Source organism: Pelobates fuscus, chromosome 4, assembly GCF_036172605.1.
Source record: "Pelobates fuscus isolate aPelFus1 chromosome 4, aPelFus1.pri, whole genome shotgun sequence".
NCBI lineage: Eukaryota > Metazoa > Chordata > Amphibia > Anura > Pelobatidae > Pelobates > Pelobates fuscus.
In genome coordinates this window covers 208,450,376-208,476,569 of record NC_086320.1, presented here as the reverse complement: position 1 = coordinate 208,476,569, position 26,194 = coordinate 208,450,376, and the positions used below count along the sequence as shown (strand labels likewise).

Sequence of the window (26,194 nt, the reverse complement as noted above, 5' to 3'; positions counted from 1 at the left end):
GTTATTTACACATCAGTTGGAAGAAATGAGTGATGCGTAACCAATATTGCCAGAGGATGTAGATAACAGGGAAATGTCTCAGTCAGGCAGCATTACACACATGGACGTACGGTGTGATGATGATGATGCTGTACCCGCTGCTGCTTCCTTTGCTGAGTTGTCAGATACAAGTGAAGTGGTTGATGATGACGATACATCCGTGGATGTCACGTGGGTGCCCGCTAGAAGAGAAGAAAAACGGGGAAAGTTCAGATGGGGAGACAGAGAGGAGGAGGAGGAGACAAGTTGGAAGCACGGGGAGGTCGTTGCAAGGAGCTAGTGGCACAGTCAAACAGCATGCATCGGCACCCAGGGTCAGCCAGACAGCACGCCAAAAAATGCATGCTGTTGCCACCACCAGAATGCCGTCATTGCAGAGCTCAGCAGTGTGCCTTTTTTTTTGTGTGTCTGCCTCTGACAACAGCGATGCCATTTGCAACCTGTGCCAAAAGAAACTGAGTCGTGGGAAGTCCAACACCCACCTAGGTACAACTGCTTTGCGAAGGCACATGATCGCACATCACAAACACCTATGGGATCAACACATGAGTACAAGCAGCACACAAACTCAAAGCCGCTATCCTCCTCCTGGTCCAGCATCTTCAGCCACGTCAACCACTGCTGTCCTCCTTGCCCCCTCTCAACCATCCGCCACTCCGCCAGTTCCTGCTCATCTGCCCACAGTCAGGTGTCTGTCAAGGACATGTTTGAGCGTAAGAAGCCAATGTCACAAAGTCACCGCCTTGCCCGGCATCTGACAGCTGGCTTGTCTGAACTCTTAGCCCACCAGCTTTTACAATACAAGCTGGTGGAGTCTGAGGCGTTCCAAAATTTTTTAGCTATTGGGACACCGCAGTGGAAGGTACCCGGCCGAAATTTCTTTGCACAAAAGGCAATCCCCAACCTGTACTCGATTGTGCAAAAGGAAGTAATGGCATGTCTGGCACACAGTGTTGGGGCAAGGGTCCATCTGACCACTGATACCTGGTCTGAAAAGCATGGTCAGGGCAGGTATATCACCTACACTGCGCATTGGGTAAACCTGCTGACGGCTGCCAAGCATGGAATGCGTGGCTCTGCAGAGGAGTTGGTGACACCGCCATGACTTGCAGGCAGGCCTGCTGCCACCTCCTCTACTCCTCCTACTCCATCCTCTTCCATTCTTCCATAACCTCCTCGGCTGAGTCCTCTTCTGTTGCTGCGTCTTGCTCCACATCAACGGCACCCCCCCAGCTCCCCAGGTACTATTCCACATCCCGGATACAGCAGTGTCATGCCGTCTTGGGGTTGACTTGCCTGAAAGCAGAGAGTCACACCAGACCAGCACTCCTGTCCGCCCTGAACGCATAGGCGGATCAGTGGCTGACTCCGCACCAACTGGAGATCGGCAAAGTGGTTTGTGACAATGGAAGAAATTTGTTGGCGGCATTGAATTTGGGCAAGTTGACACATGTGCTGTGCATGTCACATGTGTGTAATCTGATCGAACAACGCTTTTTGCATAAGTACCCAGGCTTACAGGACGTCCTGAAGCAGGCCAGGAAGGTGTGTGGCCATTTCAGGTGTTCCTACACGGCCATGGCGCACTTTTCAGATATCCAGCGGTGAAACAACATGCCAGTGAGGCGCTTGATTTGCGACAGCCCGACACGTTGGAATTCAACACTCCTAATGTTCGACCGCCTGCTCCAACAAGAAAAAGCCGTTAACGATTATTTGTATGACCGGGGTGCTAGGACAGCCTCTGCGTAGCTGGGAATTTTTTTGCCACGTTACTTGACGCTCATGCGCAATGCCTGTAGGCTCAAGCATCCTTTTGAGGAGGTGACAAACCTAGTCAGTCGCACCGAAGGCACCATCAGCGACATCATACCATTTGTTTTCTTCCTGGAGCGTGCCCTGTGAAGAGTGCTGGATCAGGCCGTAGATGAGCGTGAAGAGGAAGAGTTATGGTCACCATCACCACCAGAAACAGCCTTATCAGCATCGCTTGCTGGACCTGCAGCAACGCTGGAAGAGGATTGTGAGGAATTTGAGTCAGAAGAGGAATGTGGCTTTGAGGAGGAGGAGGAAGACCAACCACAACAGGCATCCCAGGGTGCTCGTTGTCACCTATCTGGTACCCGTGGTGTTGTACGTGGCTGGGGGGAAGAACATACCTTCAGTGAGATCACTGAGGACGAGGAACGGGACATGAGTAGCTCGGCATCCAACCTTGTGCAAATGGGGTCTTTCATGCTGTCGTGCCTGTTGAGGGACCCTCGTATAAAAAGGCTGAAGGAGAACGACCTGTACTGGGTTTCCATGCTACTAGAACCCCGGTATAAGCAGAAAGTGCCTGAAATGTTACCGAATTACCGCAAGTCGGAAAGGATGCAGCAGTTCCAAAATAAATTAAAAAGTATGCTTTACAAAGCGTATAAGGGTGATGTCACAGCACAACGGGAATCTAACAGGGGAAGAGGTGAAAGTAATCCTCCTCCTCCCACGACCACGCCGGCAAGGACAGGATGCTTACAGACGTGTTGTTGATGGAGGACATGCGGAGCTTTTTAAGTCCTACGCATCGCCACAGCCTTTCGGGTCCACCCTCAGAGAACGACTCGACCGACAGGTAGCAGACTACCTCGCCTTAACTGCAGATATCGACACTCTGAGGAGCGATGAACCCATTGACTACTGGGTTCACAGGCTTGACCTGTGGCCTGAGCTATCCCAATTTGCGATAGAACTTCTGGCCTGCCTCGCTTCAAGTGTCTTGTCAGAAAGGACCTTCAGTGCAGCAGGAGGTATTGTCACTGAGAAGAGAAGTCGCCTAGGTCAAAAAAGTCTAGATTACCTCACTTTTATTAAGATGAATGAGGGATGGATCCCGAAGGGACTGACAGTGGGCGATACATTCAACTAAAAAAGGCCTGATGAGGGGGACGTAACAGGGATTAAACTGATAAGAATAGTACTACTTAACACACCACTCCTATCTGGTGGCACATTAGATTACACGCGCAGTGCCCCAAATTTGAAGTAATAGGACCAACCAAGCATCTTTTTCCATCCCCCGCTTCCTAAAATCGATGCCATATACACGTCCCCTGATAGGGGACGTAACAGGGATTAAACTGATAGGAATAGTACTTCTTAACACACCTTATAATAATGCAGAGAGAGGCAACGCAGATAGAGGAGTCTGAAGAAGAGGAGTCAGAGGAGGAAGGTGGCTTTGAGGAGGTGGAAGACCAAACACAGCAGGCGTCCCAGGGGGCTTGTTGTCACCTTTCGGGGACCCTTGGTGTTGTACGTGGCTGGGTGGAGGAAGAGACCTTCAATGACATCAGTAAGGACAAGGAACGGGACATGGCTAGCTTGGTATCCAACCTTGTGCAAATGGGGAGTTTGCGGTTGTGCAAATGGACTGTTTGCGGTTGTTTGCGGTGCGTTAAACGGGGAGTTTGGTCTGTCACTGTGAAGCGGGCGTAACCCTTACACTACCTGATAGATACAACATCATACCTGATGTTTTAAAGCACGTTATTCCAAACAATTTAGGAATGTTAGGTGATTTATGCCCTTTATGGATTAAAACCAGACTCTGCATCAACTATGTAATTTTCCATGGGAGTTTTGCCATGGATCCCCCTACGGCATGCCACAGTCCAGGTGTTAGTCTCCTTGAAACAACTTTTCCATCACTATTGTGGCCAGAAAGAGTCCCTGTGGGTTTTAAAATTCGCCTGCCTATTGAAGTCTATGGCGGTTCGCCCGGTTCGCCCGTTCGGGAACATTTGCGGAAATTCGCGTTCGCCATTCACGAACGGAACATTTTATGTTCACGACATCTCTATTTATAGTCTCAGCATATAAAGTTTGACAAAAGTTTAGCTTAAAACCATAATTCCCTCCTTGCAATATTTGTTTTATAACTTGAAAAATAAATTGAAATCATAGACATATTTGGAATATTGATCATCATGACTAATAAGTGAAACTATTTTGAGTTATTTTTCATTAGTTGAATTTGTTGTTGTATAGAATTATAAGCAAAAGGGATAGTTTGTCTTCTTCTTTTTTATGAATATTATACTTAATGTTCTATTGTGTATGCATATAGGGTATGAAAATATATATTTTAGAAATTATATATATTGTTTACCGGTGCACTTAGAAAGCATTAGATTATGTTGAAATGAACATATATCACTAAAACACCACATCTGGAAAAAAAAGTGTTGGCTTGTTTTAAATAACAGTATTTGTATCCCAAACTTATTCTTAAATTTAAAAGTTTCATGCCTATTTTCATTATTTGCCATTTAATTATAGTAAACTCATAAAATTAAAATATATTATTTATCTTTCTCTTTTAGATCCCTAATACATTAGTTATTTAATTGTGGATTTTTGGTTCCTTTTTTGTTACATGCTGATATCTTTGAATTTGGAGACTGTCTTGTACCAGTGCCATTATGTATTACTTTCAATCAGGAAATTACCAATTGGGGATTGGGCAAGCTTTAATTTCATATTTCATTAAACAAAACCCCAAAAATAATATCCAGTCGCGAGTCAATCTTTTTTACTCCTTTGAGTTCCATGTGATCTGCATATACAAGATCATTACTTACTGCTATATTCTAATTCCCCCATGTCTGTTCTAATGTATTCCTTGACCTTAAGTGTGTAATTTAAAATCTTTCTTCTAAAATCCACTCTCTCTTCTTTGTTAATATCACCTTCCTTGTTGATGCCTTATTAGAAATTGATATTTATTACTGAATATGTCCCTTTCTATCAGTCTCAAAGCCCATGTTCTGCATTTTCTTTTTGTTCAACACAGTACACTCATTCCATTATTCATAAAAATGGATATGCTCATGATCCCATATTCTATAGTCTGTGTTCACCAAGTAATTTTTCCAAGTTGCCCACAAGTCATTAACACCAGTCTTTCAGATGTCTATTCCCCCTATGTTTGTTTTAGGGGTTGATCAACATACACATTAGTCTTGAGCATGCTCAATTTTACAGTGAAAGGAAAGTACTGTCACTTGTTTCTCCATGGACATATTTAGTGTCAGATTGTCATTCACTGATTACCATTAAGAGGGATTTAAATGTTTACTAAGTGCTTAAAACCTAAGGATTACACAGAATATTCTGAGAGTACTCACGCTTACAGCATTGACCTGCCACAATTAGATTTATATTCAATAAACACATTGGAGACGAAACATTTAAAAATGTTTGTCTCTTAATGAAGCAGAGTATTATTAAAATAGGCAGATGGATTTATTTTGCGTTTTTTAAAATAAATAAGAAAATAATCTTTAGAGGGACAGTGATATGAATTTGGGCCTCTTCTTTCGTTATTTATATCAGTATTATAATTATGAAATGTTAATACATATTGCACAGTACTAAACTAAATATGGAAAATAAAAATGCATGCAATTAATGAAAAGAACACCAAAGAGAATAACAAATTTAGACTACATCAAGCAATAAAAATAAACTAACTATAGGTAAATAGTCCAAAAGGAAATATTGTATAATAACGTGTTTGCAGAAAAAGATAAAAGGAAACATTTGCATTTAAGAAGGCAGTGTTTTAGAATGAAAATGAAAGATAAAATTCATGGCATGGGGTAGGAGGAGAGGATATAACAAGTGTATCAAGCTCTTAAGACAGGTTACAAGATGTACAATTGATTTCTAACTCTACACCTACATCCAGTGTAAATATTCCACACTCTGCTTCCTTACATGTAAATTGAGCTTACCAAGTGATAGCAACAATACACCAGAATATAATCTATGAAATGATGGCTTATACATTTATGGGTCACCTGTAGGTAGACAAAATCTGCCACTCTGAAACTGTGATTTTTTTTTTCTTGTAAAGCCAAATTAAATTTTTTTTAAAAAAATCATACAGAATTACCGTTTAAGTGATGTTCATTTTTTGTTTAGTTTTGATTTTAATTGAAAAAAGGTTAATAAACAATATGGAATTGCATCAGGTATGTAAATGATGACTGTGGGTGTTGAGTAATTTGTATCACATTTTCAATACACATATCAATATCTAGATATGTACATAGCTTAGGAGAAAAAGAGGGTATGGATAAAGGGAGAGAAAGAGTTTATTGCAGATGTTCCCAAGCCGTGGCCCTGAACAGCTTGTAATGGGACCCAGCTACCATCTGGGCTATCAGGCGGTGAGGTACGCAGGGTACCTGTTTCTTACTGTGCTGTTTTAGGAGACAGAGGCGCTGCTCCATTTTATCATGACTGAGAGGTCGATATGTTCAAGAGGGTATGTTACTCTACTTTACTGATATTGCAAGCATAAACTTTACTCTTATAAACAATGCTATAAAATATTGTAATAGATTATTTACATGTCTATATTTAATAAAATATTTAAAAAGACAAAACGTTATTGCTTCCAAGACAATCCCTATTTTATATTGTATTCTCAATTATTTATATATTTTAAGTAGATGATTTCTTAATAACTATTTCATAGTATGGCTAAGATATCTGTATAGTTAGCCCTGCTAAATTCTATGCTTTAGGATGTTATAGTGGTAAATAGGGGAACCGACAGTGGTTACAGTGCTTTTTTTCAAAGCTCCCTCACGCACCCTGCAGTGAGCCAGCAGCTGGGATATGACAATATTCCGGCATCAGCATCACTACTGGGTGTGCAAGGGACCTGTGCCGGAAGAGAACAAGGAGACTTCTTGAAGTAGCTTAACTTCTGTGACTGGGAAAATATTTTAAGGGCTATTAAGGATAATATTCAGGAATTCATTGGGAAGAACTTTGTTATAATCAGCATGGTTTTATGAAACATAGGTCTTGCCAAACTAACCTGATTGCATTCTACAAATAAGTAAGTAGAAGTAGAGATCAAGGTGTTGCAGTGTATGTGATCTACTTGGATTTTTGCCAAGGCATTTGATACGGTTCCTCACAATAGGTTAGTCTTCAAACTAAAAGAAATTGGTCTAGATGAATATTCTTGTTTTTGGGTAGAACATTGGCTTAACTCGTACAATGAGTTATCATTAATGGTACATTTTCAAGCTGGACAAAAATGGTAAGTGGATTCCCTCAGGGTTCTGTTTTGGGACCGCTTCTATTTAACATATTTATAAATGATCTTGCAATAGGTATGGAAAGCCATGTTTTCGTGTTTGAAGATGACACAACACTTTGTAAAGTAATAAAATGTGAGTAGGATATTGCTTTGCTGCAGAGGGTTTTAGATAGATTGGGGAACTGGGCACTAAAATGGCAGATGAAATTTAACGTAGAGAAATGCAAAGTTATGCACTTTGGGGTCAAGAAAACACAAGCAACTTACACCCTAAATGGTAGTGAATTAGGGATAACCACACACGAGAAGGATTTGGGAATTGTTATAGACAACAAATTAGGCAGCAATATGCAATGTCAATCTGTAGTTCCTAAGTCCATTAAGGTTTTGTCATGTATAAATAGGGGCATAAATTCTCAGGATGAAAATATAATTTTTCATCTTTATAAATCACTGGTACCACACCTTGAATATGCTGTGCAATTTTAGGCACCTGTTCTAAAGAAGAATATCATGGCACCTTGAAAAACGTGCAGAGGCGCGCTACAAAATTGATAAAAGGAATTAAGCATTTTTGTTACGAAGAAAGGTTAAACATTTTTAATCTCTTTAGTTTAGAAAAACGGCGCCTCAGAGGGGATATGATAACATTATACAAATATATTTGGGGCCAGTACAAACCATTATATGAAAAACTATTCATAAACAGGGCTATACAGAGGACACAAGGTCATGAATTTAGGCTGGAAGAAAGGAGATTTAATCTAAGGCAAAGGAAAGTTTTTTTTACAGTAAGAACTATAACGATATGGAATTCTCTGAAGAGGTGGTTTTAGCAGAGTCCATACAAATGTGTAAACAGCAATTGGATACATTCTTCCAAAAACATAACATACAGGGATATAATTTCTAATTAGTGGGGTAATAGCTGCTTGATTCAAGGAGATATCTGACTGCAATTTTGGGGTCAAGAAGGATCTTTTTCCTAATTTGTTGCAAAATTGAAAGCGCTTCATACTGTGTTTTTGGCCTTCTCTTGGATCAACAGCAAACACTTATTAGAGGAAAACCAAAGAAAAACAAGTTACCTGCGCTCTCTCCTTAATCCCTATGTATATTTAAACAAATGGCGGTAATTTAGTTACTCCAATGGCCATTGGAGGGAATGCCCGCCTGCCAACGTCAAGGCAGACCCCCCTAAGCGGGTCCTACACTGACCCTTCACCTTGCTTCCTTGAGCTTCTGGCAAAGATATCTCTAATGAGACAGGTTTGGGGGTTTTACTATATATATTGGGGCTGATGTGTACTGTAGTCATTGCTGCCGCCCAGGAGTGATGGGAGTGAATGCAGAACTTATCTGTATTTGTATTCACTTATTAGAGGAAGGCTGAACTTGATAGATGCCAGTCTCTTTTTAGCTATGTAACTATGTAACAAATCTCTCACGAGGCAAACCAGTGCAAAGCATTTTAATGATTACAGCCTTGATCCGATGTCACCAAATGTAAAGGATTATTGTTTTTTGCCACTTTGTGATATTTAAACATTTTGAAATAGGAAATGGGCAATGGAACACATTAAAGGACCACTATAGGCACCCAGACCACTTCAGCTTAATGAAGTGGTCTGGGTGCCAGGTCCAGCTAGGATTAACCTATTCTTCTATAAACATAGCAGAAACTGCTATGTTTATAATAGTGTTAATCCAGCCTCTAGTGGCTGTCTCATTGACAGCCGCTAGAGGTGCTTCTCACTGTGATTTTCACAGTGAGAAGACGCCAGCGTCCACAGGAAAGCATTGAGAATTCTTTCCTATGGACTGGCTGAATGTGCGCGCGGAGAAAGAGTCCCCGCCCGGGGAGTCCCCGCCCGGCGCTGGAGAAAGAGGTAAATTTAACCCCTTCCACCCCCTAGAGCCCGGCGGGAGGGGGGCCCTGAGGATGGGGGCACCCTCAGGGCACTATAGTGCCAGGAAAACGAGTATGTTTTCCTGGCACTATAGTGGTCCTTTAAATGGACCATCTAAAACCTGTGAATCAAGTGTGCTACGAGTTCTGTAATTGAAAAAAGAATTAAGACATACATTTAAGCTTCAAATCACCAATTTCAAGGATCAGACTTAGTGGTTTTCTTCTTGGTGTACGTGTGAATGAACTGCAGAAGTCAGATCAGTTTGGATTTGATGTTGCGTGGGATTGAGTTTAATTGTGAAACATTTGGCACACCATTATGTATATGTTTAACTTTTTCTCAATGTCTGTGTAGGTTAGATAAAAGGACAGATTACCACCTTAAAGGCATTTGGCAATGGGCAAAAAAAAAAAAAAGAAAAAAAGATAAAGTTGAATTTGGGAAACGTTATAGGTAAGATTTGAAGTAGGTGTGAGGCATGTGTTTATTTTTTATTAAATTAACCACACACAAAGCTGGCACTGCCATAAAGATAACTAGGTATACGTCTGAAACTCCAGCTTAAAGGGTGTTCACTAAAACAGGAAGATCAAAGTAATTTGTTTGAAGAAGAACCAGCTATGTTTTTAATTCCAATATAATTGGAGAAGCCCACTTAAAGTTTTGGCACTGATTTTACGTACTCGTTTCCCACTTGTTAAATGCTTCTTGTTCTTTTGAGTGAGATAACTGGTCCAGGCAGCCTTTAGAAAGAACGATGGGAAATTATTTTTGGCCTACATATTACTGAGATTAGTTCTGCAGCACGTAAAAACAAAGTTCCAATGATTAAACTACATACCGCTGCCACAATTACTCTGATCGCAAAAAACAAAATGCATTTTATAAAAACATGTCATGGTTCTGGAAGTTGTTGCAGATGACAGGCTTATTTTAATTAGCCTTGTGAAAAAGAGGCTTCTGGCAAAATATAAAATAAAAATAATAACTAAAAATTCACGCAGATCTTGAATGTGTTACAGAATGTAAATATATATAAAACAGGTAACATTTGTATCTTGTAATACCTTTTTTATTGGTCTAATAGAATTTTTTAATGACAAGCTTTTGGGAGAACCTCCCTTTCTCAAGTCTGAAGCATTTCTGAGCTAGACGACACATAGCATTTAAAGTTGAGTTGTGATACAGGGGTTAAAGCGACATGGGTGCAGATAACACACAGGTTTGATAGAACATAGATACCATTCTTGAAGAGGGTCGTATATATTTTGTGTAAAGATAACAGAGTGTGGGGGGGAGAGAGAGAAAAAAACAAGCAAACAGTGTGGAAGATGGTGCTAGGAGGGGGAGTATTAATATTAAGAATGCATGAATTCCCATCCAAGAGTTACAGGATATGCATGAAGGCCTATATCCAGCATACACAGACACATTCACACACTCACACTCACACTCACATTCACACACATGTACATATACATATACACAAGTAGTGTATATGTACAAGTATACACAAGAACATAAACACTATACACAAGTACATACTTCAATATAAATATAAATACAACCAAATGCCCCAAAATATGTACATGCATATATATATATATATATATATAGATATATATATATATATATATATCTATATATATATATATATATATATATATTTATATATATACCTGTGTGCTTACAATCTAAAGGTTAAAATGGAGAGCTGAGACAATAGGTTGCAGTGGTGGCCAGAGAGAATTTAGGGATAAGTACAGCCACTGGTAACACGTAAAGAGAGGTAATTGACTGCGAGGCAGGTGGAAGGAGGTGCAGGTGGGTAGGAATTGCTTTGTGAAAATGATGTTTACATTATTTTTCTGTTGATGGTTTGGTTGGTGGGAGCAGGCCTTTGGACAAAAATGAAGATTAAAATACAGTTCGATGAAGGCATTTACTTCTAAAAGGGGCAAGGATGGAGAAAAAGAGGGGGTGGATAAATCAGATATTTGTTGTATACAATGGAAAAGTTTAACAACCCTTACTATTAATAACTATATGTACATTAAATATCGGTAAAATATATTTACTAAAAATAATAATGAAAAAGTACATATAATTACATAAAATTGCATTTAGATGAAATTACTGTGTCACACTAGAGGTGAAGATAGTAACACTGTTATAGTAAAACTAGTATGGTGACATAAGGTGTAATAAATGAGATGGAGTATCTTTCAAGCTTCAGTCAGTCCCTGAATGTTTACTGATTGAGATGAAAATTAAGTTAGATTTTTTGGTTTAGTGAATGGTTTGGTGGAAGGGAGCAGACCTCTGGCTTGCAAAAAATATATTAAAATTACTGTTTTGTATCACATGCTCCTCTCAAGTTGGACTTTGAGAAGTCCTCCTTGAGCACAGTCTTCAGCTTGAAATGCAAATTAGAATAGGAATCGTGTTTTAGGCTTCATATTGAATTTCTGCAGATAGCCATAGACAGATTTTTTTAAAACCTAAGCATGGGCTAAGTTTCAAAAGGACCAGTGACCAGAAACTGTAGTTGTGATCTGGTTCTGGTATGGAAGTGTAGAACTTGAAGTCTCTGTGAGAGCATATGGCTAGGTGCCAAAAAGATTGGGGTTAGTCCAAACATACCCTTCTTTATATAGCATTCCCCTGCAGCCACAACTGACCTTATATGCAGGTATCCATGCAAGGGGCACTCCCAACTGGACCTTGTGGGGGACTGCAGCACAAAGTCACAGACCAATGACAAAGGTGTTTAAATACATGACACTCCCATACAATTAGATAATCCCTCCTCTGTGCATGGGAGATAATTGGATCAGGAACTATACTAATCTAATCCAATTATCTCCAAGCACAGAAAAAACATGCAATACAACAACACCCCAAAAGTACCTCTAAAACACATGGAAACCCCCTGATAGCCCCAATCTGGGGGACCAACATATCCAAAAATCACCCAGATCGGTTCAGGGGTTTAGGATTTCCATGCAAGTCATAATATTGACCGACCGTGCACATGATCCTATGCCCAAAACAGTTCCATGAAATCAGGGCTAACGGTCGGTCAACTTCGAAAGTCTTTTACAGGTTTCCCTGCAGGGCCCAAAATCTGTGGGCAGGAGGCTGGCAAGCAAGCTCCTCCAGGAGCTTTTGGCAAACTCACGTGGCAAGGGGAGTTTGCTACAATACCCCTTAATATCCTGCTTTGATAAGAAATATATTCAGATATGCTGATTCTGATAAATCAACATCTCTGAGAAGAGAAATTCACATATGTATTGCTGTTAGTATAATGTATCATTACCTCTGCTATAGGTGGGAGTATGGCCTCCTCCGGCATGGTCCAATCCAATACCTCTCATAGATGTTAATGTCAAATTATTGCTAGATATATATTTACAAATGTTGACTTCCCAGAACTTAAGTAGTCATTCTTCTGCTCCCAACAGCAAACAAAAAAAGATGTCAGCATTCACATGGAAAAGTCTTGAGTGAGGCATGTAGAGAAAATATAAATCCCTTTATTTTCCCACTTAAAACTAATTTAAAACTAATATATGAAGTGTTTCCACTCACAATACACTTACAATCAATATTGAATCATTGTATTGCATTCTGTGAATTTTATGTGATTTCCAGAAAAGTAACAGTCCAGACATGTAACTTATGTATTTTATTGGAGTTTAGTCTTATTGTTCAAGAATTCTATCCAAGAATATTTGTAGTAAATATTACCTCCTCCTCATGTCTGCAAACATTTCTCATAATACAGACTATAATTTGGTTGATTGTTGACATTGTTTTCCTACAATGCTTTTCAGTTTTCAGTCTTCTGAAAGGAAACTCCTGGGTCTCCTTTCTCTGTTGCTACACTTCATGTACAATTATGGAAGGTTCTGTAAACACAGCCTGCAAATCAATAATTAAATAATTATTAATCCACAAATCAATAATTAAGGATAAAGTGTGTGCAGCTCAGTATTAGAAGCCCATGCATTCCTTCTAAATCAGTGGTTCCCAACACAGTCCTCAAGTAACAGGCCAGGATTTAGATGTTAACCTGTTGTATCTAAAACGTTTTTTCTTTTTCTTTCTAAAAACAGCTTAGACACAACTGGGTAATCCCTAAATCCGGGATTGTTAGGGGGTACTTGAGGACTGGGTTGGGAACCACTGTACTAAATTATACTCTGTGAAATATGTCCAACCTCTCACAAACTAAAGAAAATGATTGTCTCCATAATGTACAGAGATGAGATTTGTGTAATGTGTATCATGCATATTACATTTTTTTTTCTAAATTAGTATTATTGATGTCATCAGTTACAAATAGTTAGGCTCTGCAAGAGGCACTTGACCGTTACATTTCCAGCCACTAGTTGCCATTTTCTTAGCTGTTCCTAATTCAGTCCATTACCCTTTACTGATGTGCTAGGAGAGAAAAAAAAGGTCCACTGACTGCTGGTTCTTTTTTTTTTTTTTTTTTTTGTCAATCTTTATTAGTAGTTTAATGTTTTACAATAGAATAAAACACATCATATATCAAATAAGACAAAGTGAACTGTATACAATGTATGAAAGTCATATATAAAACATTGGTGTATTTATAACAACATGACTGCAATATTCAAACGAAAAATAATGTGAAAAATAAAATAGTTCATAATCACAACTGCATAGAACTAATAATAATGATACTGAGAACTGATAGGCTACCTTAATTTAGATAATTTTAGAAAAAAATAGACATAAAGAAGGAACTTAAAGCAAAAAAAATAAATATAAGTGACAATCCAAAAAGAGAAGTGTTTAAGTGAGAATATAGAAGGTAGGAAACGCACAAAATTCCAGCCTAAAGATAAATATAAGTAAAACTCACGACTTCCCTTGAGTCTATTCCCAAATTTAGTCAAATAAATAATTAAGGCTAATGTATTTAAGAATTCCCAAGATAAGTGCTCTACACCTGTGGACAGCCCTAGAATGGTTAAACAAATACTCCCCCAGGGGTACCATAGGTGAGAGTGTTTTTCCATTAGAATTTGCACAGAAGCTGGTATAGTTTCTGAAGTTTTGGATGATGTTTCTGACAACTTAAAAAAACGAGGAATAAGAGACTTGTTAGCATTCATCCAAACTTAAAGGATTTTTTTTTATATCAGTAGGTGAATACCACGTAAAAGAACATACTTGGGTCTGAAAGGTGTGGGCTATCCAAAATTTCAGTGATATTATCTCTAACTCTCACCCAAAAGGAGGTGACAGGGCAGGGCCACCAAATATAGAGAAATGCCCCAATTTCCATACTACATTATCAGTACATGGGTAAAATAGTGTGAAGCTGGTGTTTGATACCATTGTGAAAGCTGTCAGGAGATGCCCATTAATATAAGCTCATACCTCGCACATGGGTTTTCAAAGGATGACAAATCTCGCTCAGATTTTTTGGTACTGAGTTATAATAACTTGAATCTGAGCATTCATTTTTATTTTTTAAATGGGTGGGAATTTTGGGAGCTACGAGCTCCTCCTCTACGAGTCAAGTAACCGCAGTTAAAATGGGATCACTGCCTTAGGACCCAAGAAAGAGAAGCACTTCTAGAAAGACTTTCAGCTAGCACAGGGTTTTAGGTGAGCAGAATTAAAGGTCTAGGCATGGGTATTTTTCTGGAGCTAAAACCAGATTTGTAATGTCACTGCTGCTTTTTTTTTTTTTTTTTGGAGTGGGGTGTGTGGGTGCTACAGTATTACAGTATTCCTAAGGAAATAATGTTATAAATAACATATATAATAATTTATAATGTTATAATATTTAATGTGTAGTGTCACGGCAAGGGTGCATAATTTATTATTACACTATGAAATATTATCCTTTAATGTAATTTGTGTAGTAAATGGCACAAATTACAGAGATGCTATTGCTGAGGTCAACAGGGGTTACATCTTTTGAAGCTGGAACCCCCACACAGGTCAGATGACAGAAAGGGTAGTATGAATGGCATAGGAATGTGAAAAGGATTTTACTATATGGACGGGAAGTAATTAAGGCTCTGCAAGTTGTGAGGTTCTACACTTGGAAAAAGTCTGAATGTCTCTTCATCCATTTGGCATGTACCTTGTAAAGGATAGTTCAATCCTTTGATATGGTAACGGGATTAGTTTCATGAAGATCCTTGTGTTCCAATATCTTATCCAAGTGAAACATTAATACTTACCCACAGGTTAATAATTAAGTCTCATTTGTATTATATTTGGAATGGGACAAGCCTAATCTCTTAATTAAGCCTAAACATGAGTTGCACAACTTAAACCGTGTGGCAGGAGTTGTGATGTCTGCTCTATTGGATCGTGGGCGGGGTGTGCAACATGTCTATGGAATGGGAAAACAATAAAAAAATTCATAGAGGCAATTATTATTTCTGTGGCAAGTACAGTAGAGGAGATAAAACCAAAAGTTTATATTTGGCTTGTTGTTTCTGGAACAAAGGAGGTGGTCACTTAGAATCACTATAGGTACGCCTTGGCTCCACCTCTGGGTGAGGTGTGATAATCCACAGGGTATATCTCCTGTGATCCTGAAGGGTGGTGGTGTACTTGCTTGGGGTCAAGATCTAGTTTTGAGTGAGTCCCCATCTCTCCTTGCCAGAGACCCCCTGGACAAAAGTTGTACTTTGAAAACCTAAGTGAGTAATTAGGACTTCTGTTATTTTATCCTTTTTGTTTTTAAAGGTTGTTGGTGTAAATAATTTGTTTATTATATATTGTTATATGCACTGTGACTCTTTTGCTCATAATAAACATTCATTTATTAAGTTCTACCTTTGTCTGGTTAAGAATCACATTACCTGAGGAGACTAGTTAGTATTTTTGTAATTCCTTAAATATTGTACTAAGTAATATTTGGTGGGTTTTATTATTGATTTACCTGGGGGACCAAGGCACCCCATTTATAAATTGTCTTGGTGGTGGCAGTGATAAAATAGTAATAGTTATATTGTTATGGTTAAGTGTGGGTGGTGTTGAAAAGGGGGATTTTGTCATTATTTCCGGTCTAGTGCAGACAAACAGTGTAATTTAACCCTTTCACCACCACAACTACATCAAGCACACTCTTGGAGTAGGGTGCGTTCGTGACATGTAGCACTAGATGAGTTTCTAAAATGCCAGAATACAAAAGAAAAATGCATTGAAAGAATTTTCTGTTGAATTCGTATACTGAAAATGTCCAGTGAAGTACTTCTGCTGCAACGAGTATCAGAGACTTATCTAATCCAAAAGCACATAAGGTTAAGGATAGAGCTCTCAGTTCTCAACGATTTTGCTTGGCCATTGCACATGCAATAAATAGTAGTTTTAATAATTATGCTGTAGAAATATATGGTATGCCCACAACTGATGTATAGGCATTGAAGCATGACATTTCAGACTGAAATAAATTGTATCTTGCCAATCGCATTGTAATATAAAAGGTATATACAAGAAGACAGAATTGAATTTTTCTATCACACATGTTGAAACTTTTGGTCCCTCTTGCTGATGAATACAGTGCCTTATCCAGATTTAGAAATAATTGTGATGACCTTCTGCAAATTGGTTTCCTGCCGATTGCTCTTAATTGCAACGACTCTGCATTTGCAAGGAAGGATTTAATCTGTTGATGACGAGTTTTGTTTTTTTCTCTCTGACAGACTTAATTAATCAGTTCCCTTTGTGACTAATAGGACTAACTACATTTCCACTAGGGTCAGCTTACCATATCGGCAGGTTTCTGAAAACCGCAAGAGAAAGTATTTGTTTGTTTGTTTGTTTGGTTTTTTTTCACATTTATTTTCCATTATTATTTGTTGTATTTTCCAAAACAACATTTGTCAGTTTATTTGAAACATTAAAATTAAAGGGCAGAGACTTTATTTGAACTTTATTCTTACATTGACACTGAATGAGATCAAGTTATCATCTGGAAAATCACACACTGGATGCGAAATTAAAAAGCATATTAAAACATACTATCAAAATGAGCTGTAATCTATTGCTTGTTAATGGCCATTGATAATTCCAAACACTAATACATCCCTCAGAATGAAGGTATTCATTGGCAATAACATGCACCAGTTTAGTTCTTGGCTTCTCAATAGTGATATCCCGAACGGTTCGAGGCAAATAGTTCCTGGTGAACATAGCTTGTTCGCATTCGCCACGGCGGGCGAACATATGCGATGTTCCGTCCGCCCCCTATTCGTCATCATTGAGTAAACTTTGACCCTGTACCTCACAGTCAGCAGACACATTCCAGCCAATCAGCAGCAGACCCTCCCTCCCAGTCCCTCCCACCTCCTAGACAGCATACAATTTAGATTAATTCTGAAGCTGCATTCATTTTATTTTTTTTGTTCATTAAACATTATCCCCCATAGCCAGTAACCTGTGTTTATTATACATTATCCTCCCATAGCCAGTAACCTGTGTTTATTATACATTATCCTCCATAGCCAGTAACCTGTGTTTATTATACATTACCCCCCATAGCCAGTAACCTGTGTTTATTATACATTATCCCTCCATAGCCAGTAACCTGTGTTTATTATACATTATCCCCCCATAGCCTGTGGCTGCTCACTGTTAAAAGAAAAAACAAAAAATAAAAAAGGGTCCCCCCTCCCTGGGCCCTAAAGTAAAAAAAAAAAAGGGGGAAGACCTATTGTCCACCTCCCTAGCCCCAACCCCTGAGTGGTGGGTGGGGGCCCTAAATGCAAATTGGGGGGGGAAACTAATGTCCGCCCCCTGGCCCCCACCCCTGAGCGGTGGGTGGGGGCCCTAAATGCAGATTGGGGGTTGGAACCTAATGTCCTCCCCCCTGGCCCCCACCCCTGAGCAGTGGGTGGGGGCCCTAAACACAAATTGGGAGGGGACCTAATATCCTCCCCCCCTAGTCCCCACCCCTGAGCGGTGGGTGGGGGCCCTAAACACAAATTGGGGGGGACCTTATGTCATCCCACTGGCCCCCACCCCTGAGCGGTGGGTGGGGGCCCTAAACAAAAATAAGGGGGGGGACCTAATGTCCTCCCCCCTGGCCCCCACCCCTGAGTGGTGGGTGGGGGCCCTAAACAAAAATAAGGGGGGACCTAATGTCATCCCCCCTGGCCCCCACCCCTGAGCAGTGGATGGGGGCCCTAAACACAAATTGGGGGGGACCTAATATCCTCCCCCCCTAGTCCCCACCCCTGAGCGGTGGATGGGGCCCTAAACACAAATTGGGGGGGACCTAATGTCCTCCCCCCTGGCCCCCACCCCTGAGCGGTGGGTGGGGGCCCTAAATACAAATTGGGGGGACCTAATGTCCTCCCCCCCTGACCCCCACCCCTGAGTGGTGGGTGGGGGCCCTAAATACATATTTAACCCCCCTCCCCCAGGTGACTAGGGGTCCAAAAACCCATAGTCACCCCCTCCCCAAAAATATAAAGTCATACCTACCCCCCTCACCCTAAAAATAATGTTAACTAAATACCTGTAAAAATAAAGAAAAATAAATTTACCGTTCAATGTTTTCTTTCTTCTAAAATCTTTTTTTAGCCCCAAAAAGGCCAAATAAAAATCGATAATAACGGACGCAATAAAAAAAAAAAAACGAGCGCAAAAAAAAATAATCCATCTTCACCCGGGGAGGGCTCCGCGCAGACTGAGCTCTGCAGGACGGGGGAAGGCTTATAAAGCCTTGCCACACCCTGCAATTAGACTCAGAGCACTCTGATTGGTGGGTTTAAGCCATCCAATCAGAATGCTCTGACAGGTAAATGAAGAGACTGACAGGTAAGTCTCTCCATTTACCTGTCACAGCACTCTGATTGGTTGGTTTGAAATCCACCAATCAGAGTGCTCTGTGTCATTTTACACAGCGTGGGAAAGTTCTTTGGAATTTTCCCACGCTGTGTAATTTAACTCATAACTCTCTGATTGGTTACTTAATCCATCAGAGAGTTATGAGTTAAATTACACAGCGTGGGAAAATTCCAAAGATGACACAGAGCACTCTGATTGGTGGATTTCAAACCAACCAATCAGAGTGCTGTGACAGGTAAATGGAGAGACTTACTTGTCAGTCTCTTCATTTACCTGTCAGAGCACTCTGATTGGATGGCTTAAACCCACCAATCAGAGTGCTCTGAGCCTAATTGCAGGGCGGGGCAAGGCTTTATATATTATTTTTTTTGCGCTTGTTTTTTTTTTAAATTGCGTTGTTTATTATGGATATTTAGTTGCCCTTTTTTGGGGCTGAAAAAAGAAGATTTTAGAAGAAAGAAAACATTGAATGGTAAGTTTATTTTTATTTATTTTTACAGGTATTTAGTTAACGTTCCCCCCTCATTATTTTTAGGGGTAGGGGGGTAGGTAGGGGTTTATTTTTTGGGGAGGGGGTGACTAGGGGTTTGGGGATCCCTAGTCACCTGGGGGAGGGGGGTTAAATTTTCATTTAGGGCCCCCACCCACCGCTCAGGGGTGGGGGCCTGGGGGAGGACAATAGGTCCCCCCCATTTGTATTTAGGGCTCCCACCCGCTGCTCAGGGGTGGGGGCCATGGGGGAGAACAATAGGTCCCCCCATTTGTATTTAGGGCCCCCACCCGCCTCTCAGGGGTGGGGCTCAGGGGGGAGGACAATAGGTCCCCCCTTATTTTTGTTTAGGGCCCCCACCCACCGCTCAGTGGTGGGGGCCAGGGGGGAAGACAATAGGTCCCCCCAGTTTGTATTTAGTGCCCCCACCCACCGCTCAGGGGTGGGGGCCAAGGTGGAGGACATTAGGTCCGCCCCTTATTCTTGTTTACGGCCCCCACCCACCACTCAGGGGTGGGGGCCATGGGGAGGACAATAGGTCCCCCCATTTGTATTTAGGGCCCCCACGCGCCGCTCAGGGGTGGGGGACAGGGGGGAGGACAATAGGTCCCCCCCTTATTTTTGTTTAGGGCCCCCACCCACCGCTCAGGGGTGGGGGCCCGGGGGGAGGATAATATGTCCCCCCCCAGTTTGTATTTAGTGCCCCCACCCACCGCTCAGGGGTGGGGGCAAGGGGGGAGGACATTAGGACCCCCCCTTATTCTTGTTTAGGGCCCTCTATTGTGGCCTGAAAGAGTCACTGTGGGTTTTAAAATGTGCCTGCCTATTGAAGTCTATGGCGGTTTGCCCGGTTCACGAACATTTGCCGAAGTTCGTATTCGCCATTCGCGAACCGAAAATGTTATGTTTGCGACATCACTACTTCTCAATGGTGACATTACACACATACCAGGCATCATTTTTAGATTATTGACCCAGAATCCTCCCTGTTTCTCTTCTCCAAGTTGGTTGATGCATGTAACGGGGGGGCAATGATATAACCAATCAGTGTTCTATCCCTTTGGAATGCTGCAAAAGTGCATTGTGGTTCCCTGACACATTTACACAGGTGCAGTTGGAACATCTCTTTACCTTGTAACATCCTGGAAAGGGCTGGAGAAAGGTACCTGACCGATGTGATTTATGCATAGCAGGCTCCAATGTCATGTTTTTTTCTCCTGCTGCTGCACAACAATGCTCTGTTTCTGTCATTAGCGGATTGGTCTGAGTCTAAGATTGGTTAGTAAGAGGGAGGAGTTGAAGAATCTCCCTTGGCTGAGAGGTGTGCCCAATAATGTAACTGACCAAGTTTATAGTAAGTTTATAAACAAGTATTACATACTTTTTCAAAGTGTTTCTTGCTTAATTTTGATTTGTATATTTGTTTAAATGTGTTTGTGAGCTGGTTTAAAAAAATAATTGTCAAGTGATGCATACACCTTTAACCCCTTAAGGACACATGACGTGTGTGACATGCCATGATTCCCTTTTATTCCAGAAGTTTGGTCCTTAAGGGGGTTAGATCTTAAAGGAAATCTATAGGCACCCTACCACTTAATTTCATTGCAATGGTCTGGGTGAAGTAACAATGTTACATTGCAGGGTTAAGACAACCTACAGTGACTGTCTTCCAGACAGTCACGAGAGGTGCTTCCTGTTACCTTAACTCCATGAAATGATGCTGGATGTCCTCACGCTTTGCATGAGGATGTTCAGCATTTAAAAAATACAGGGAAGCTGTAATGCATGTGTAAGGCTCACCATACATGCACATTGTGTTCCACCATGGGCAGGTCCTCGGCACTGAGAGGAGGTAAATGAAAGAAAAGGATTTTAACCCTTTACATGGTTGACATGAGAAATATGTCAAAAAAAAATGCAGATATGGATTCCTAATGCTATAGTACTCCTTTACAGAAACACATTGGCTTGAAAGTACCTGATGTAAATGTTTTAATACTAGATTTTCAATCAGAATTAAATTTACAGTATATGTAGCTTGTAGAAATTACAACAATTTATTTGCTTGAATACCAAAATCCTGGGAAATCCCAAACAAAAGAAACAAAATGTATTCGTAAAAAAATAAATATTCAAACCTAAGCCAAAGGATCCAGCTATTTTAGATCACACAGCATTCATTTCGGCTAATATTTCTGTGAGCACGTCTAAAAGGAAATGGAATGCACACTATAATGTCCCAGTTTCCAACTGTTACTAACGTCAAATAAATTAATACTAATAGGATAATTTGCAGCAGCAATTACATGTGCAGACATGAAAAAAGGGATAGAAATTTCCTCTTTGTAAAAGTGAAGTATTTGTAACTCCACGTATGATGTGCAGCTGGCAGTCTGAAAAACACGCCTCTTCTATTATATAGTCATTTAGTTTAATGTCTTAATTTGACATTATTGTGCTCATTCAGTGTGCCTTGTCAATTGATTATTGTGTATAACCATTAAAACTGAATCAATAGCAAGTGTATGTTAAATTAAATAAAAAAAAAAAAAGCAAATCAAAGTCTAAAATTGCCAAAATAGTTCTGATCATTTATGTATAGCAACACAAAAACGCCCTGGTCCTTAAGCGGATAAGTGTCTTTACAACTAGCATTAAAAAAACAAAAACAAAAACAAAAAAAACCTGCAATACTTATGTTGTCAGAAGTCTGCTGTTGCTTATTCTTAAAATGTCAGTGCTAAGTTTCACTCCAGGTAATCATTGTTAGTCTATGTGTTTAATTGTTCTTTATTGTTCTACATATCTAGGTAATATCTTGCTACATCTCAAACAAGAATATATAATACATATATACACTCTAATCTTTGTTTGTTTGTTTGTTTGTTTCACTGTCTGTTTAAGGGACACTGTGGGCCCTTTGACCATTTCATCTAATTGAATTGGATATAGTGCCTGGAAAAAAGTCCACTATCCCTTCATTCTGTGTTAATACCCACAAGATATAGGGTTAAGGCAGAGATTACACACTAATCTCTACCTATACAAATTTATACCATGAATGGACATGTGATAGGCTGAAAACAGTCCGTTGAAACTCTCAGTCAATCACAGCCTCCCATTGATGCTCAGGCTCATACTTTCTCATTAACCAAGCAGCACAGAGGGTATGGACTTTGGGGAATCCTCATTCAGCATTAAAACATAAAAATGGTTTAATTCTAAATAGAGAGATAACACTAGGGTTCTTCAGACACTATAACTACTTCAATGAGATGAAGCAGTTACAGTGCTTACATTGTACCTTTACTATGTATATGCGTTATGCATGAGTAATGTCTATATGTGGAATAGTTATTATTATTATTTTATTATTGATATAGCGCCAGCAAATTCTGCAGCGCTGTACAATGGGTGGACTAACAGACAGGTAATTGTAACTAGACAAATGGACGCACAGGAACAAAGGGGTTTAGGGCCCTGCTCATTGAGCTTACATGTTAGAGGGAGTGAATATATACCAACGGCAATTCTTCAGTTTCCATGGTGATTGCTATACTTTTAAAAATATTCCCCTCTGCAGTTTTCCATTCTAATGGAAAACATTTATGTATAACTGACTGAAAAATACAAAGCAATGCATGACTTAAAATAGCTGTGCATGTATTATACTTAAAGTGGACCTCCTGTGGAACTTTACATAGGATGTGTTAACAAAACAATTGAAAATACTTTGGTTTATACATTTTATACATTAGACATCAGTGAGTGCCATTTCTTCATTCTAATTTTGCAAATTAACTTTATGGCAATTTAAAAACAGATGGATAGGCATCTGAAAAGGAGGAGTCTAGTTCTCAAGGAGAAACAAGATAATACATTTGTCATTTTCACCCACCAGTGGAGATTTGAGATTATTTTTGTAAATGTTCATTTTTTTGCATTTTAAAAGTAGTAGTAGAAGCTATATATTCATTTGAAGTACAATTAGTATGTGCCATCAGTAAATAAACATGTATGAAAAGAAAATACACACGTAGGAAAATGCATGCATAAGAAAATATCTTCAAAATGCTATGAAAATTACAGAATAATAATAATAGAATAATTGAATTATGAAAGAAATACGAATGTTGATAAAAAATAAATGGCAATGCAATGAAAAAGATTGATTTTCATTTTTGGGACAATAAGATTAGGGAGGACAATATAAAGTTGGCACAAAGGTTTATGGGAGAAATTAGACTGGCTTCGGGAAGTCAGTTTCTGGTAGACATTAAATAATGAAATGGGCCTTTCAAAATGAATTCTAAATTAAGATAAATTCCTTGATCCTTTTCTTTTAACATGTGTTGTGTGTATTATTTTTGCAAAAGCATAACTAATATGTAAACACAGAATGAAGGAAAACAAAAACGTAGTATAAAGGACATGGAAAAAAATGAGTGATAGAGTCACATAATGTGAAAAAATGGAAAATCATACAAAATGTAAATATTTTAGGACAATATTTTTTCTCACGAGATAGGAAAGCAAATATTTACTGGTTTATTATATTTTTGACAACCTTCTTTTACTATACTATAGAGCTTTAATTCCAAATAGTTGGAAAATGATAGTCGTAAATGTATTAATATCGTGATTGAAGTTTCCCTTTTAAATATATCCTCATTTTTATTTAATTTTTATAGAAAGAAACCAATCCATGTGGAGATGTTGACATACTTTTAAATTTGTTCCTGTCAGCTGAAATGACCTAAATAAAGCTGAAGCAGTGTCATTAAGAAAGTATTTTTAGATTAGCTACATGATTCAGTATGAATTCCATTTCGCTTCACCTCACAAGCGCACAAATAAAGCAAATAGTATTAAAGGTAAGGTAATGCAGTAAAATGGCCTTTTTCTTCTTTAACCCCTCACATGTGTGACATGTCATGATTCCCTTTTATTCCAGAAGTTTGGTCCTTAAGGGGTTAAACATTAAATACCATGTAAAGGTCTCTGGTTCTGGAGCCCAGTATTGGTGTGAAAGTAATGGTGCATTAATGCCCAAGGGGTTTATTGATCAGAATTAGAGTGGTCTATAGTGTACACCAAAAGCAGAGACCAGAAACATGACTGTGAAGTAACCACGCAATGACCAAGTATTAATTCTGCTATGATTCTTAAACATGGATCAAGTTAAGAAATGATGTGTACTATTTTCAGCTTGCATTTAGCTGAAGGGTCACTAGGGGCAATTCACAAATGTTCAATGTGTCCACAGTGTTGGCAGCAGGGAGACTGCCTGAACTGACAGTCAGTCCCCCTGCTGGTGAAAAAGTAAAAATAAAGTTAATAAATAAATAAGTAAAAGTATAAAGTAATAAGTAAAAAAACAAAAAATGGAAACATGTAAATATATATATATATATATATATATATATATAATCTTATACTCATGTATTTTTTATTAATATACACATATATTAATATAAAAATACACTTAGAGTAAAATTACACATGCATACATACATATATATATATATATATATATATATAACTATATATAGTGTATATACACTATATATATATATATATATATATATAAAAACCTGTAAAAATAATTTAAAATAAATTTTTTATATATATATATATATATAATTTTATTCTAACTGTATTTTGATATATATATATATATTTATATCAAAATACACACATATATATATATATATAATTCCATTCTATGTATATCTCTTTAATGACCGTGGACTTAACGGTCGTTAAGGACCGCAGACATACCTAGTATGTCCGTGGCAAAAAGGAGCCCTGGACTTAGCTGGACCAGCGATCCGTGGCGATCACGGTTGGGGGAGACTGGCAGAGACCCCAGCAGTCCCCTTGCAGCAGCTCTGTCAACCCCGGCCTTCCAGGACCATGTAATCAGTCCATCCCTACAAGCGCGCTGTCTTGGCGTCATACTTGACTCTGGTCTCACCTTTGAGTCTCACATCCAGTTTGTTGCCAAGTCCTGTAGGTTCCAACTCAAAAACATAGCCCGCATCCGCCCCTTTCTTACGCAAGATGCTACCAAGGAGCTTGTCCATGCTCTAGTAATTTCCCGCATGGATTACTGTAACCCTCTCCTGATTGGTCTCCCCAAAAGCCGTACTGCCCCGCTACAGTCTGTAATGAATGCTGCAGCTAGACTGATTTTCCTATCCAGTCGGTCCTCTCACACCTCGCCCCTCTGCCAGTCCTTACATTGGCTCCCTGTATCCTATAGGAGTCAATTCAAAGTGCTAACCCATACATTTAAAGCACTGAACAATTCCAGCCCCTCTTATATCTCTTCACTGATCCAGAGGTATGCCCCTCCTCGTACCCTCCGCTCTGCCCGCGACCACCTCCTGACCGCTGCTCGCACCCGTACGGCCAACTCACGCTTGCAGGACTTCTCACGGGCGGCTCCTCTCCTATGGAATAACTTGCCTACTGCCATCAGACTCTCCCCTAGTCTTCAATCATTTAAGAAGGGCCTTAAATCCCATCTCTTCAGGAAAGCGTATGGCCTCCCAGAGTAATCTCTCCCTTACATACCTGTCCCTATGGGATAGTGCTTTGCTCTCTCCTCCAGCTCTGCTTCACTCCTACTTGATATTTCCTATCCTAATGTTTCTAATACCCCACCTCCTATAGACTGTAAGCTCATTTGAGCAGGGTCCTCTTCAACCTATTATTCCTGTAAGTTTTCTTGTAATTGTCTTATTTATTGTTACATCCCCCCCTCTCAAAATATTGTAAAGCGCTACGGAA

The 26,194-nt window shown here is 39.6% G+C and overlaps 1 protein-coding gene across 2 annotated transcripts in view; it reads left to right on the top strand.

The window, feature by feature from the left end:
- Positions 1–26,194, top strand: part of LOC134608777 (poly(rC)-binding protein 3-like) — a 1,002,469-nt gene that overhangs the window by 313,935 nt on the left and 662,340 nt on the right. The gene's annotated exons all lie outside the window — the stretch shown is intronic.